The sequence below is a fragment of the Benincasa hispida genome, chromosome 12 (assembly GCF_027475165.1).
Source record: "Benincasa hispida cultivar pf3 chromosome 12, pf3_genome.v1.1, whole genome shotgun sequence".
Lineage (NCBI taxonomy): Eukaryota > Viridiplantae > Streptophyta > Magnoliopsida > Cucurbitales > Cucurbitaceae > Benincasa > Benincasa hispida.
The window spans coordinates 79767093-79783696 of NC_143489.1; positions in this window are offsets into that span (position 1 = coordinate 79767093).

Here is a 16604-nt window from a genome sequence, read left to right on the forward strand (position 1 = left end):
TGGAGTGATCCTGATCATTCGTGTAGGGGACATACTAGGGGGGGCGTTCTATACGAAGAGTTTGTATAAAACCTGACCACGAAGTATTAACGTCTCGTTATATAACACTGTTCATAACTGAGACTTCACTTCATTAGGATGACCATAGGTAACATGACCTCAATCCTGAGTGAGCTGGGAACTCCTGCCATTGAGGGTGGTCCATTGATTTGCATGGGTGCGAGTGGCCAGAACGCCGACTCAAACCTATCATTTTGAGGATTCGTCTGATTCGAGAGCTGGGAATTCAGCTTCACAAGATGGAATTCACTTCTTCCTCAAGGCAGGGGTAAGTAAAGAGATAGCTCCCTTAAGGGGTGATTCCAAGGCTTGAACGATGTGACGCCACGCACCTTCTCATGGCACGAAAGGTGTTCACACATAGTAGGACTATGTTTTATCGTTCATTAGAGGGATCAATGGTACTTAAGGAGGAACATGTATTTACAGGGGCAAAACGGTAAATTGGCTTGTTGTAATTACGAGCATCTGTGAAGGGTCATCATACTGATGATTGGTTATATCCAATGCACATAGAAATATATCTATGGCAAAAAGATTTCAACTGTCGGTCTTTAGTGGAATGTCAGGCAGTTAACGGATGGTGGATATCGTGACTAAAGAGTTTATCAGCTGTTCACGCACCGTTGGAGCTTCGAGCCATAGGTCCATAAGGTCCCTTTGGTAGCTTGGATACAAGTTGAGAGTCAGTTTTTGGGTCAATTTGAAATGTTCAAATTGACAAAAGGGAGTTCGATTATATATGATATAATTGAACGAGTTAATTAAATATGATTTAATTAATTTTATATATGAGATACATTAATTTGGAGGAAATTAGATATAAATATGATTTATATCTAGTAGAGGAAAATATTATAATTAATATATGATATTATTTATATGTTATGAATATGATAAGATCACATTCATTGGATAGTTATACAGGAAATGGGAAGGCGCCTCTTCGTTCTAAATAACGGATGAATGCATTTAAATAGCAGACGGTGTGTTGATCTCGGTGTGCGTAGACATTCGAAAAGATAGTGTCATCGTTTAGAAAATCAGTACCTATACGATAGTGACTGCACTATCGCTTATATATACGATATTGCTAAGCGATCGCATACCGATTACACCGTCGTGAGCTATTATATAAACGATCGTTTACCTTTTTCCTAAGCAATCCTTTTTCCTAAGCAATCATTTAGACGATTGCTATTATCTAGAAATTCGTCGCGCGCTATTTACTAAACGATCATATAGACGATCACTTAGTTTTTCCTACGCGATCGTCCGGACGATCACTCATACTTTTCCTGCACGATCGTTTAGACAATCGCTTACTTTTCCTACACGATCGTCTACTTTACCTAAACGATCAAGCATCTTGTCTATGCGATAGACGACCGCATCTTCCACTTGCTTGATCGTTATGTACGGTCTCTCTTCGTCCTTCCCTCTACCAAATCCGAACAAAGCCCACACTTTGGATTCTCACTCCAAGAATACTGAGGGCTCTGAGTGATGTTGTCTTCTCTATTTCCTTCTATTCGAGTGGTCATTGTTCGAGGTAGACAGTTGGGCTTCAGACTCGCTGTGAAGAAGAAATCTTCATCTGGTATGATTTCTTGTTCTCTTTAGCATTATGAAAGTATGTTTGAATGTATATGCAGTAATTCTGTCTCAATGAATTGGAAAGATCCGCTTCCGCTTGTAGGTACTCTTGAATAAGAGTTCCTTCAGTTACGTATAGTGGTTACTATCTTGCGGTTCGGTGCAAACTCATTGTCAAGGATACCCCCACTCGCGTGTCTTCTACACGAACGCGTTGGATCATTGCATTTGTATCAAATACAAAGTAGGTCGTTTCCATAATGTTACCAGGATAAGGTATCCAACCTTACCCCTATACTATAGACCCTTTAGGTTGTATCTTGAACATCAATCCTATATATCTCTACATACAGTTCAAGAATCATAAGACAACCTAGGATGTAAGTTTATTGGATTTTAGGTTTAATAAGACAAAATTAAATAAAACATCAATAACAGTCATTGAGAAAAATATTAATAACTGTTTATTAATGACGGTCATTTAATTACATTCACCATCTATGAGTTTTAAGGCATAAAACCTAACAAACTCTCACTTGAACTAAAACTTTAGTTAGTGAGATGTACATTACATGGAACAATGGGGATGTTACAAATATAAAGTAAAATATAATAAACTAGGGCATCTTATACCACATCTCATACCCATTACACATCTTCCACTTGCGCTAGATTACACAATGTACATATCTCGTAGACCTAGATTCTCTGATGACTCTCGAACACTTTGGCCAATAGAGCTTTTGTAAATGGATCAGCAATGTTGTGCTCTGAAACAATCTTTGTGATGATCACAACTCCTCGTTTCACAATCTCCCTTATCAAGTGATACTTCCTCTCAATGTGCTTTCCTCGTTTGTGGCTACGAGGTTCTTTCGAGTTGGCCACAGCCCTACTATTGTCACAGTATAAGATGATCGACAAGTTCATATTTGTAACAACTTCCTAACTACTTAGGAACTTCCTTAGCCAAACTGCCTCCTTTGCAATTCACAAGCAGCTACATACTCAGCCTTCATGGTTGAGTCTGCAATCCATCATTGCTTGATGCTATGCCATACTACAACTCCCCTGTTAAGGGTGAACACTGATCTTGACGTGGACTTCCTAGAATCCTTGTCAGTTTGGTAGTCAAAGCCTATGTATCCCCTAAGGATAAAATCCTTAGCTCCATACACTAGCAAATAGTCCCCCGTTCTTGAAGATACTTAAGGATATTCTTAACCGCAATCCAGTGGTCTAATCCTGAATTAGACTGGTACCTACTAACTATTCCCACTGCATAACAAACGTCAGGCTTAGTGCAGAGCATAACATACATTAAGCTGCCCACAGCTGAGGCATAGAGAACATGTCTCATGTCATATACCTTGAGGTGTCTTAGGACACTGTTCCTTTGATAAATGCTCCATGCCTGAAAGGCAATAAACCCTTCTTAGAGTTCTGCATTAAATATCGAATTAACATCTTGTCGATATAAGTTTCCTAAGACATAGCTAGTGTTATTTTCTTACGATTATTTGGATCCCAAGAACATATTGTGCCTATCCCAAATCTTTCATTTGGAATTGGGCTGCTCGCCACTTTTTAACATCAGTAAGGTATCCTACGACATTCCCATTGAGTAGGATATCATCCACATAAAGTACTAAGATAGCTACTTTATCTTTAATGATCTTCTTGTAAACACAAGACTTATCAACACTTTGGTCAAGGCCAAAACATTTGATCGCAGTATCAAACCTAATATTCAAAGATCTGGATGCCTATTTCAACCCATAAATAGATCAATTCAGTTTGCAAACTTTTTGCTCCTGACCTTGGGCTATGAACCCCTCGGACTAAGACATAAAAATATTTTCTTCAAGATTGCCATTCAGAAAAGCTGTCTTGACATCCATTTGCCATATTTCATAGTCATAATATGTAGCTATGAACAAGAGAATTCATATAGATTTAAAACAGCAAATGGAAAAAAGTTTACCCATAGTCAACCCCTTCCCTTTAGGTATAACCATTTCCTATAAGTCTAGCTTTGAAGGTCTAAACCTTCCCAGCTACATCTCTCTTCCTCTTGTAGATCCATTTACACGCTATGGGTTTAACCTTTTCAGGTGGATCTACAAGATCCCCTACTGAATTGAAGTACATTGACTCCATTTCAAGGTCCATGGCTTTGACCCATTGCTCCTTATCATTCATTGTCTGCCTAATGTATTCTTAATGCCATCATCTAGTATAACGACCTGAGATTTAGTTAAACCCAAGTAACGGTGTGGTACAACCCTCCCACTGCGTCGAGGCACTCTCAACGATTGAGAAGGACGAGACTGATTTGAAGTGCTAGTCCCTTCATTAACTCTTGATGAAGAACCAGCATCTTCATCAACAACTCTTGTTGATTTTTCAGTAGTTTTATTTAATACTAATTTTCTTCGTGGTTTATGATCTCTCATGTGGTCTTCTTCCAAGAATATAGCGTTGGTCGACACAAACACTTTATTTTCTTGTGGATCAAAGAATAGACCACCTCTCGTTTTCTTAGGGTAACCAACAGTTGGCATAGTCTTCAACGAGGTTCCAATTTCTTAGGATTTTTCACTAGCACATGTGTCGGATAACCCCAGATTCCGAAGTAGCACAAACTAGGCTTACGAACCATCGATAACTCGAAATATAATTCTAAAACACTCTTCGAAGGAACGTTGTTCGAAATATGAACTGCAGCTTCTACTGCATACCCTTAAAATGAGCTAGGAAATTGTGCATAGCTCATCACAAAATGAGCCATGTCTAACAAGGTTCTATTTCTCCTTTCCAATACACCATTTTACTGAGTTATACCAGGTGCTGAGAGTTGAGATTGGATTCCATATTCTATCATATAATCATGAAATCTTAAATCCATGTACTCTCCACTTCGATCAGATTGAAGGGTTTTAATAGTTCTTATCTAATAGAATTTCAACTTCTGCCTTATACTCCTTGAACTTTTTGAGGGCTTTAGACTTATGTTCCATTAGGTATAAGTAACCATACCTCGAATAATCATCTATAAAAGAGATGAAGTATTTTTACCCTCCTCAAGCTTTTTACATTCATTGGACCATAAAGATCCGAATGTATGAGCTCTAAGGGCTTTTTGGCTCTATAACCTTTTCCACTAAAAGGTCTTTTTGTTATCTTAGCCTTAAGACAAGATTCACATGAAGGTAATGAATAATCTTCTAACTCACATAGAAGTCCATTCTTTACCAATCTTTCAATCCCATCGAGATTAATGTGACTTAATCTTAAGTGCTAAAGATAAAGTATTATTGTTACTTGGAGAAATACTTTGCCTTTTAGTTTGAGTATTAATAGTTTTAAATATCTCATGATTTAAAAGTGCTTTTGTTTCGCTTGGTCTTAACACATAAAAGTTGTTATCTAGTTTTTCTGAACAAATATGTATACCATTTTTCGATATGAATGCTTCACTATATGAAAAATTTATGGAAAACAACTGTTCAATTAAACAAGAAATAGAAACCAAATTCTTCTTCATTTTAGGAACTGTATACATATTTTCTAAAAATAAGAATCTATTTCCAAAAAAATACCTAGCAGCTTCCATTGCATGAGCTAAAATAGCGTCTCAAATTCCAACCTTTAGCGTCATTCCATCCTCAACAAGCTGTTGGGAGGAACTAGTTCCCTGTAAAGAAGAAAAAACATGATCAGTGGCTTCTGAATCAAGTATCCAAGCATTGTGGTCATTTTCCACGAAACATGTTTCTAAAACAAGTAGACCACAGTTACCTTCCTTTTCCTTCTTCTTCTCAGCAAGGTGCTTTGGGCAGTTCTGCTTCCAGTGATCTTCCACATTGCAGTGGAAGCACTTGCCCTTGATAGCCACCTTGACCTTTTCCTTACTCTTCCCAGTAGAGGGAGCCTTTACCTTTCCTCCTTTCTTTTTCTAGACCTTCTTAAGACTAGAAGATAAGGGTACAAACTTAGTTCCTAAGGATGAACCCTTATGAAACTTTCTGGAATGGGAAACATTTGCCTTTCCTTTTATCGATCGTTTACCTTTCATAAAAGACTGATAGGTCTACAACTCACTCAAAAGAGTCGTTATGGTGTACTGAATTTTATTCATAATCGCAATGCTACGGATTTGATGAAAGCTCTTCGGGAGAGATTCCAAAATAAAAGACACCTAACTTTGCTCATCAATGACCGACCTGTTCATTTCAGCCACGTTGAATGGGACCATCAGGTGGAGAACATATTCTCTAACTTAATGGTCTTCCTTCATACGTGCATTACAAACGTATTTTAGGGTCTCATGCCAGATGTGAACGGACGGTTGCCCAAACATACCCTAGAGGGACTCTATGATCTCACGAGCAGTGAGCATGGCCACATGTTTCTTGTTGAGTACGTGAGAAAGAATTGCAAAGACATCAACTCGGGCCTTTTCATTGGCCTTGAAGGGTGTATCCCTAATATTTAAGGGTGCATTACGAGCAGGGACCTAAGGACACTCCACAGTTAAGACAAACTGTAGATCATTTATAACTAAAATCGTATTCAAGTTAGATTTCCACGTCGCTTAATTCTCTCTGATTAGTTTTTCATTTTTAAGTAGGGTGACAATTAAGGAAGACATACTAAAAAATGAACAGAAAAATGACCGTTTTAGCTAACTTTTCCTTAACACATCACAAAAAATATCCAATCAGTTCAGCAAAAAACAAGCAATCATAGAATCCTAAATAAACTATTGATTTGATTTTTGCAACGATACTTCGTAGATTTAGAACAACAGTCACCGAAGGGTGATAAACTCTCCCTCCTCTGAATTGAGACTATCTCAGCTAATTATTAATTCCATAATAACTCTTATTCCTATAGCTCTTAGCTGCCATCAGTTTGGTAAATAATTCATTAACTCGCTTAATTCATCCTGTAAGTATGACCCTTTTATTTTAGAATTTTAGAGATATGCTTCAACAGGCTACCGTTAAGAAAGAAAACTATTGAAAATTAACCTAAGAAATCCTATCCATTTTTAGAGTTTGCATTGTTCTAAAACCTATGATCAAGCCTTTCGAAGGATGGTCACTTTACGACGAGACGCAGGCAGATCATAACAATCTCATGATGCAACCTAATGAAGAAGACCATAGGATACATTGACACGTGTTCTTCTTCCACTTACTATGAACATTTCCCCTATTCACCTTGATATTGACCCATGCAAACAATTTCTGAAGGGAGACTGCGCCCAAGGTGACATGAAGCCGAGAGGATCTCATAGTGTGAAAACCTAGGGACGTGAGAGCTTAAAGATGATATACATACATACCATTTTTCTCCCACTAAAATGTTCTAATTATTTTAGGATTTTGTTATACTTAGCTAAATTTTGGCTAATGAATCTATCTAAGTCTATGCCTATTATAACTCTTATAATAAGGTCTTTATACTAAAGTTCTAGGTGTATTAAACCATTTAATTTAACTAGTGAAATTTCATACTGATATAACCTCGGTTAATTCAACTCAACCAATACAGTTCTATCTGGACTGGAGGTATTTAAGTTGATGGTTTACGTAACACCTTCTAATTGGGAATTGTATCGGAACTTGAGTAATTATTAGAAATGTGATTATAGAACTTGAGTAATTGGAAATGTGATAGAAATGTGATAGAACTTTTTAAATAGTTTAAAATTGTTTAAAAGAAACTAAGTAATTATTCTAATCTAATTAGAAATGTGATCTTAGGTCTAATTAACTTTAAATAAATTAAAATTAATAAAATATTTTTTCTAAGATCCTATGTTTGCATGCAACTCTTTGTTATAGGTTAATGGTTGCTAATCATTAATTTTTATAACTATTACAAATTTTAATGGTTAGTCCTATAACATGTTCACTATGGTTTTAATTAATTAACAATCATATTCTAATTAAAAATTTAAACAATATTACATGCATTTCATATGTCATACTCAATATATATTGATTTCCAATTAAATATAACACTTATATAATATTTTGAAAATCAACCAAGCATATTCATATTTATTAATAAATATAAATAATTATATCATGTAAAATAAAGCAATAAATTACACTAATTTAGCTAATTTTATCCTAAAATTTCTTGCCACTCTAGAACCGGACCAGACAAACCTGAACCGTCCAAAACCGAATCACCAACCTGCGAACCAAGCCAACCTAATTGAACCGCAATCAAACCAACTTGTTTTGCTAACACTAATTATCTGCAGAATTGTGCAGGGATGTAGAATATCGATAGAATTGTGATTTTTGGCAAAAATGGTCTCGATCTTCATCAACATGAACCCTAATTCTATACCAGACTTACAGAGGAATGATTAACAACAATAATGCGCAAAAAACACTAGGGCTTTACATTGATCATATCAAAATTGTAAATTTAAGGCCAAATATTGCAAAAAAAAAAAAAAAAAACATTCAATTGCACACATTCATAATACAGTAAATCCCGAAATCAACGAAAGAAAATAAAATGGCCAAATTGATAATACAATTTGGCTCTATCAATTGTAGGGATGAGAACCTAAGACACAACTGAAGCCATAACATACCGAACCCAAAATGTATTTCAAAATGCCATTTAAAATCAAAATATTTTTTTTTTTTTTGGAATAAAAACTAAAGATCAAAATAGATTAAGTATGCAACTAGAAACAAAACCAACCAAGAGAAGAAACCCTACCATGCAACCTTTTGGTAATTATGTGCAATTCTTGTGTACGAATTGGGAATGGGTATCACCCATTGGAGTCTTCCCTATTCTTGTAGGGAAATTGAGGATTTGAAAATCATGAGATTCCCTTTAGAGATTGGGAGGATTTTGGGGAGAGTTTTTTTTGCTTCTACAAAAAAACAGATAGAAAAAAATGCTCTTCTTTTTGCATTTATATATAGAGAGAGAGAGAATGAAAGAGAAGTGAGAATCCCACGTCTCTAGCAACTCCCCTATGTGGGGAATTACATCTTTATTTAATTAAAATCAAATAAAACTATTTACTTGATTTAACTAAATAAATAAAAACTAATAACTATTTAAGTCATATTTAAATGGTTCCTTCTCACATAACTTATAGTTTTAATGCACATATAATGTGCATTAATTTTAACCTATAATTTTGATTTAATCAATTTAGTTAAATTCAAATTTTAATTAAATAAAATAAAATAAAATAATTAATTAATCATCTAATTAAATATCACATATTTAATTTAATTTCCAATTTGAATCATATTCAAAAACACTTCTCTCACTTAACCTATAGTTTTAGTACGCATCCAATGTACATTATTTTTAACTTATAGTTTCAATATGAATCTTATTCATATTAAATTAATATTTGAACTCCTTTCAAATATTTCGTTCTCTCATTTACTAATTTTGAATTATATCCAAAATTAATAATAAAGTCTAAAATTAAACTTTATATTAAAATGTATCAACATACATTAAAAAATTTCCAATTCTGAATTTGAACATTTCAAATTCAATTTAATGAAAAATTACCTCAATATCCTTTACAAGCTAGGAAAGGGACCTAATGGATCTACAAATTAGACGCTCCAACAATGTGAGATTAATTGGCTAAACTCATTAACCAAATTAATCAATATTCGTTAACTGTGGGTACAATCCACTAAAGACCCACAGCTGCACTCTTCTCACTACAGATATGTTTCTGTGTCCATGGATATAGACCAATAATAGCAAGTTAGTCCTTCACGAGTGTTCATAACACCAGCTGGGTCAAATTATCGTTTTACCCCTGGGTTACCTTTACATCCTTAAGTACCAATGCTCCTCTAATGAACAATATGTTTATGATATAACCATTAAAAAGAAATCCTCTTGAGCTAGTGAGAGAGTAGGTCCCTTTGCTCAGGTCCCGGAGACGCCACTTAAGGGAACACTCATCTACTTAGCATGAAATCGGGAATGAGTGAAATCCATATTGTATGATTATGTTCCCAGCTACCCACTCGATCTTATCCCCAAAATGGTAGGCATATTGAGTCGGCGAGCTGGTCACTCTCACCCATACAAATCAAAGGACAATCTCTCATGAACAGGAGTACACAATATACTCATGAGTAATACTAAGTTGCCTAGGTCATCCTATTGAAATAAAAACCTAACTAGTCAACGAAGCTATATAAAGTGGTTACTATTTCACGATCTGATCTTGTTCATACTCATTGCCCAGGATACCTTCACTTGCGTGTCTCCAACACGAACATGTTGGATTACTGCGTTTGTATCAAATACAAAGTAGGTCATATCCATAGCATTACCAGAATAAGGTATCCAACCTTACCCCTATACTATAGACCTCTTAGGTTGAATCTTGAACATTCATCCCTATATGTTTACACATACAGTTCAAGACTCATAAGACAACCTAGGATGTTAGTTTATTGAATTTTAGAATTAATAAGACAAAATTAAATAAAACATCAATAACACTTATTGTGAAAACAAAAAACAGCTACGCAAGATGGAATTCATCATTCCCTAACGTCTAGGTAAGTAGATAAATTGGTCCCTTAAGAGCTGTTTCAGGGCTTGAATAATGTGGCGCCACACCCTCTCTTGGCTCGAGAGGGGTTTGGTCATAATTGGACTATGACTTATAGTTCATTAGAGAGATCAGTGGTACTTAAGGAGCTAGATGGAACAACAGGAGCAAAACAGTAATTTTGACCAACTGTACTTACGAGCAGTTTGTGTAGGGTCATCGCACTGTTGATTGATTATATCCAATGGACATAGAAATATATATGTAGTGCAAAGAGTGCAGCTGTCGAATTTTAGTGGAGTGATCCATGGTTAGTGGATGTTGAATATTTGAATTAAAGAGGTTAATTAATTATTCAAGTACCATTGGTGCTTCAATCTACAGGTCCATAAGGTCCCCTCTATAGCTCAACAGGGTTATTGAGATAATTATATATGATATAACTAATATAGTGTATTTGATACATTATAAAGTTTAATTGAGAGGAAATAAATATTTGAATATGATTCAAATATTAATTATATTAATGAGATTCACATAAAATTTAGTATAAATGTATTTATATTAAATACCATACACGTATAAGAGAAATAAAACTATAGGTTATATTGTATTTTATACAGTATAAGTTATAGGTTATGTGTTATATTTGATGTAACATATAGTTTAAGATATATTATATGATAAGGTGGTTATTATTATTATTATTATTATTATTATTATTATTATTATTATTATTATTATTATTATTATATATATATATATATATTCTTAAAGAAATTTTTATTTCTTAAATTATTTTTTATATTATTAAATTAATTTTTTTAAAAAAATTAATTTGGGAGGGAGTTGTAACTCCCTCCCCCTCTTTTCTCTCTAGTTGCAGTACGTGTAGGGAGTGGTTTTCATGTAGAATTTTCATGTTCCATCTTCTTCTTCACAAAGAAGATGTGTGTGAAAGGTTAATCTCTTTCCTGAAAAATTTCCCTCTCTCTCAAACTTTCTCCCTTTTCTAAAATCTCAGAGCCCACATACTCTTGAGAAATTCTCTACCCAAAAAGAGAATACAAAAGGTTCTGATGGGTAATGTCCTCATGAATTGTTCGTGACCGGTTTGAGGGTTTCATCAAGGACGGTTCTTCAAGGGTAAGCATTCTTTTCCTCTAATTTATAATTATTTGTTCTGTAACTTTGTTATGTGTCAAGGACGGTTTGAGGGTTTTGCCTGCTGTGATTTTTCAAATTTATGTATAATTATTTGTTCTGTAAAATCTTTGTTCCGTGAAATTAAAATTGGATCCATCCTCGCTTCCGCTATGGAACTTCACAGTTCCATCAATTGGTATCAAAGTGGTGGTTTTTGGTTCCTATTTTTATTGTTCCAGAATTATTTTTACAGATCTGTTGGTGGGTTACATTTTGTATGTTTTCATTTGATGAATGATTTTGAATGTTAATTATTTCAATTTTTGGATGTTTTGGGATTGGACTTTTTAAATTTTTCACTTTTATTTTTAAAAATTGGTTTGTAAAGGTCCTTTGTTTTTTGGCATTAATTGTGATAGATTATGTTTTCTTTGTTTTTGAGCCGATCAAGAGTTTTTCAATGTTTTTCTGGAGAAACTGAGGCCAAAATCGGAGGAATTTCGAAGGAATTTGTAACTATACAATGACTACTGTACAATAGCGTTGCAATGTTGTGCCTTAGCATTCAATGCTGCGAAGGACGGAATGGTATGTTCTTTACGTAGCGTTGCAATGCTAAGTCACAACGTTGCAATGGTCCGAGACTAAAAGAATGAATTGATGGTGTTGACATTCAACATGCGGAAGCAATTAGAATCTTAAACACTCTAATTCCATCAATTTAAGCAAACAAGCAAGTATGTTCAATAAGAGAAATAAAGTTTTGAAGTTATACCTTTGAAGAACTTGTAAAATCTTCAAATCCAGCTCGAATCTTCACTCCAATTTTGAAGAAAACCAGGTGGATTCCAAAGTTAGGTTGATTTTTGGGAGGATTGGAGGAGAAAACTGGTTTTTTTTAAGTGTTAAAGAATCCTTTTTCAACAAAATTTTTTTTTAAAAAAATCCAATTTGCATGTCACTCAATCTTTGCAAATTGAACTAAGTTGTGCTCAACTCCATCATGAATCTGATTGCATGACATATTGACACCAAATATGTAAAGCTATAGTGGGAATTTAGTGTCCAATGTGGGAAAACCCCACTATGAAATTTATTTTATTTAATTGATTAAAATAAATTTTTTTATTTAATTTTCAATAAAATAAAATTTTAATTTAATTTTCTAAAAAAACAAATAAAAAACAAAATTGATTTAAATAGTTAATTTCATAAAATTCAAAAATTCAATTATAAATAAAATTAATTCAAACAATTAATTTTAAATAGAATTTAATTAAATAATTTTCATATCCAATATTAAATTATTAAATCAATATTCCACAATCATGAATCCCTAGTTATGTAATTATACAAAATTTCAATATTATCAAATTCTCCAATTTCGTTTAATTCAATAACTAAACGTATAATAATATCATATATAATTACTGATTCCCTTAATTCGAATTTAAATGTTTCAAGTTCTTTCATTACGCTATTCTATGGTTTAATCTATTTGTGAGTTAGTAAAGGACCTAGTGGACCTATAGGTCATGGTCTCTAACGATTCGAGATTAATTGGCTCAACTCTTTAAACCGAATTAATCAATATTAGGACAAGAGGGAGTTCAATTATATATATGATATAATTAAACTGGTTACATATATATGATATGATTGACTAAATGTATAAGATACATTATTTTGGAGGAAATTGGATATCAATATGATTTATATCAAGGAGAAGAGAAAACATTATAGTTGATATATGATATCAAATTATAGGTTATGAAAATAATATGATTATATTTATTATTTTATTAATTAGACGGTTATGAGATAATTGGCCACCGTTTTCTCCGAATTAGTGTGTTAGTAGAAATTTCAATTCAATTCTAGTAATTGAAGAATAAAATGAAAATTGTTTTCATTTTGCACGAGAAATGCATAATCGCTCACAGTATGTTAGCATTCTATCGGTTAGTGTTTGAAAGCCTATACGACAGTGCCTGCTTACTAAACGATCGCACACCCGTGCATCCTTTAACTAAACAATCGCTTACCTTTTAATAGACGATCGTTTAGCTTCTATTACATGATCGTGTACCCCGCACTAAACGATCAAGCACCCGACTATACGATAGTCTTCCCATTCTCCCACTTCCTTGATCTTTTATACACGGTAGCTTTTCCTCTTCCCCTCTACCAATTCCATCAAAGCCCACCCTTTGGATTCTTACTCCGAGAATACTCAGGACTCCGAGTGCTGGTGTCTTCCCCGTTTGTTGTTATTCGTGCAAAGCTGTTCGTGTAGACGACCGAGCTGTTGCTGACGATTGCTTACTAGACGAGAAAGAGCGAGAAGAGTGTGTTCACGGTGAGACCGAGTTTTGTGAAGAAAAGTCTTCAACTGGTATGTTCTCTTGGTCTTTTGTTTTTATCCTTTAAGCATGCCAGTAATTTAGCGTTATCAATGCATATTTGTATATTTGAATTTTTATGTGGAAATTCTGTCACAATGATTGGAAAGATCCGCTTCCGCTCATAGGTACTCTTGTATAAGAGTTCCTTCAATTGGTATCAGCGCCAGGTTTCTGATATTCCAATTTCATTGATGCAAAGAGTTGCATATACATTCTCGGCGGGTGCAGCATGTCTACTCTCTGTTTTAACTGTGAAATCGTTTATGGATGAGTGGCTTAATGCAATTTTCTAGGATGCAATCTCGGTTATTTAAATTGTTTTACATTTCCAGTTAATTGCAAAGGCCCCTGCATTTTTTGGCATAATTAATTGCTATCGAGACGGAGTTTTGAGTCATTCGTGAAGAAGTTTGGAGCAAGGCTTGCTGTTCTTCGAGGAAGAAAGCGACCAAGCGTTGGTCAGGTCGTGTGTAGTAATTAAAAATGTTGTTGTTTTCTTTTTATCGCTTTATGCACTACTGCATAATGATTCAAGTTCTTATCCCCGGCAACGGCGCCAAAAACTTGATAGACGAAAATTGTTATTTAGTGTTTATCTATATTTTATTATGCGCTAATGAATAAAAATGATAATGCTCTATGCGCTCAAGTTGTTTTGCAATAAAGATATTGTTGCGATACTACGTTCTAAATGTATGTGTTGATGATGATATGCTTCGTAGTATGCGATGATGTAGTGTGTGTCACAAGTTTTCTTACGCTGGAACCAAGTATAATTCCAATGCAAGATTCTCAGATTGACCTGAAGTCGAACACGAGGATTGTTGTTGTTAATGCGATACTAGTGTGGCAAATGCAACCGGTTTAAAATAAAGAATAATGAATTGTTGTGCAGAAAAGTAAATTGCATTGTAAATAAAATTGCGTTAAAGTAAAATGCGATGGTAAGTAAATGACTAAACTAATAATGATACAGGTTGAGGACTAGATGTGAAGTTGTGCAAAATAATCTAGTGAATGCGGTAGCAAGTCTTGTGATTGACTCAGAAAGAGAATGGGTTGAGGGAAAGAACATCGCAAGTTTGTCAATTCTTGTTGAGAACACAAATAAGGTTCCGCTTTCCCTTGGCTTACACCTTTCAGTGATCGGCGGCATTCCCATATGTCTATGGTGAAACAAGGATGAACGTGATGAACGCAAGGTTGTTTCCATCTCTGGAAATACTTCTCGCTTTAGTTAACGCATTCTTCCAACCTTCTCTCGATAGGCGGAAAAACATCTTCACTTCTGCTTTCACAGGGGAAGATTTCATCGAGCATGCTTTAGCTAAACTTAGCCTATTACCTTAACAAAGATTAACTCACTTGCTTAATCCCTCCTATTTACCTAGAGGATTAGTGACACATGACGGAGAAAATGGATGATGAATGTGTGGAAAAGAACAAAGAAATGACAATGATTACGATGATGATATTAAATCTAAAGATTAAGCGTTTCATACAAATCGTGAATGAAGGATTAAAGAAAGATGAACACAGTAGATGAATGAAAGAATAGAAACAAATACGGAAAGAGTGTCAATGTCTTGACACAGATCCCGATCGGGAACGTTGTGCTTGCCAACGTATGGATGAAATGGAGTGGAAAGCTTCCCTCTCAGGCTTGCTTTCAAGGTAAAAGTGACATCTTGCACAAAACTTCTTCTTTTGGAATGGAAAGAAATTCTTGCTCGGAGACTTACCTTTTAGCCTTATCTCATCATTCTCCAAAATTTTCTCTGTATTGTCTCTTCAGACCAGCCTCCTTAACAATGAATTCGAGGAAGCTATTTAAAGACCTTGGCTTTCAGTATTAGTAGTTCCACTTCGTAATTCTGATAATTCCTGCCATGGCGTAATGGAAATGTCCACTCTACTCCACAATCAATTTGTCAGAATTGTACAATAGAAAATTTATACACTTGTCAAAAGTCCTTGCGAATGCATTACTCTTCACATATTCGATCGATCGCCGTATGTGGTGTAGTTGTTTTGATCTCTTATTGATTGCCGCATGCGGTGGAAATGCGTTGATCGCTTGAATCCATGATCGATCGTCGCATGCGCTGCAATTGCGTTGATCTTTTTTTCATTCTTGATCGATTGCCGCATGCTGTGTGGATGCGTTGTTCACTTTGTCCTCAATCAATTAATGCGTGTGATCAAAACAAAGACTTGGACATTCCATTTCGCCATCACAATGAGGTTAATGGGTGTGTTCACAACACTTTACAATTTTCGTATTTCTAAGCCAATTTCTATACTATCGACACAAATTTTCCTTCTTTTTGCCGCATATCTAAATAAAACAATATAAATAACTTGTATTTCTACAAGTTATTATCGTGTAGACGATGAGGTAGACGATCATTGAGCATTGGATGCTCGGGTATCGTTTAATGCGCATGCACACTAGACGATTGTATAGATCAGCAAGCCTCATCACTTGGTTACTGACTATACAATCACGCAGTAAAGGCGTGGTAAATCATTTACCTTTTCGTGTGTTAAGAGATCGTCTAGACGATCAGGCTTCACATCCTCGTTGTCATCTAAGTGATTTTTTAGCTTTTTGTGCTATCGTCTAGTGTGCGCTACACGATCGTTTACCTGGAGGCATTTACTAACTGATGGAACTTTGCCCGACGGTTCAAGACCCAGTTTGCCTGTGAATCGGTTTTCTCAATGAAAAAATGTAATAGATAGGATTTTTCATTCCGGTTTTGTGTTGGTTCATCCTGGTCCATTAATCTTTGATTTAATAATTGAGA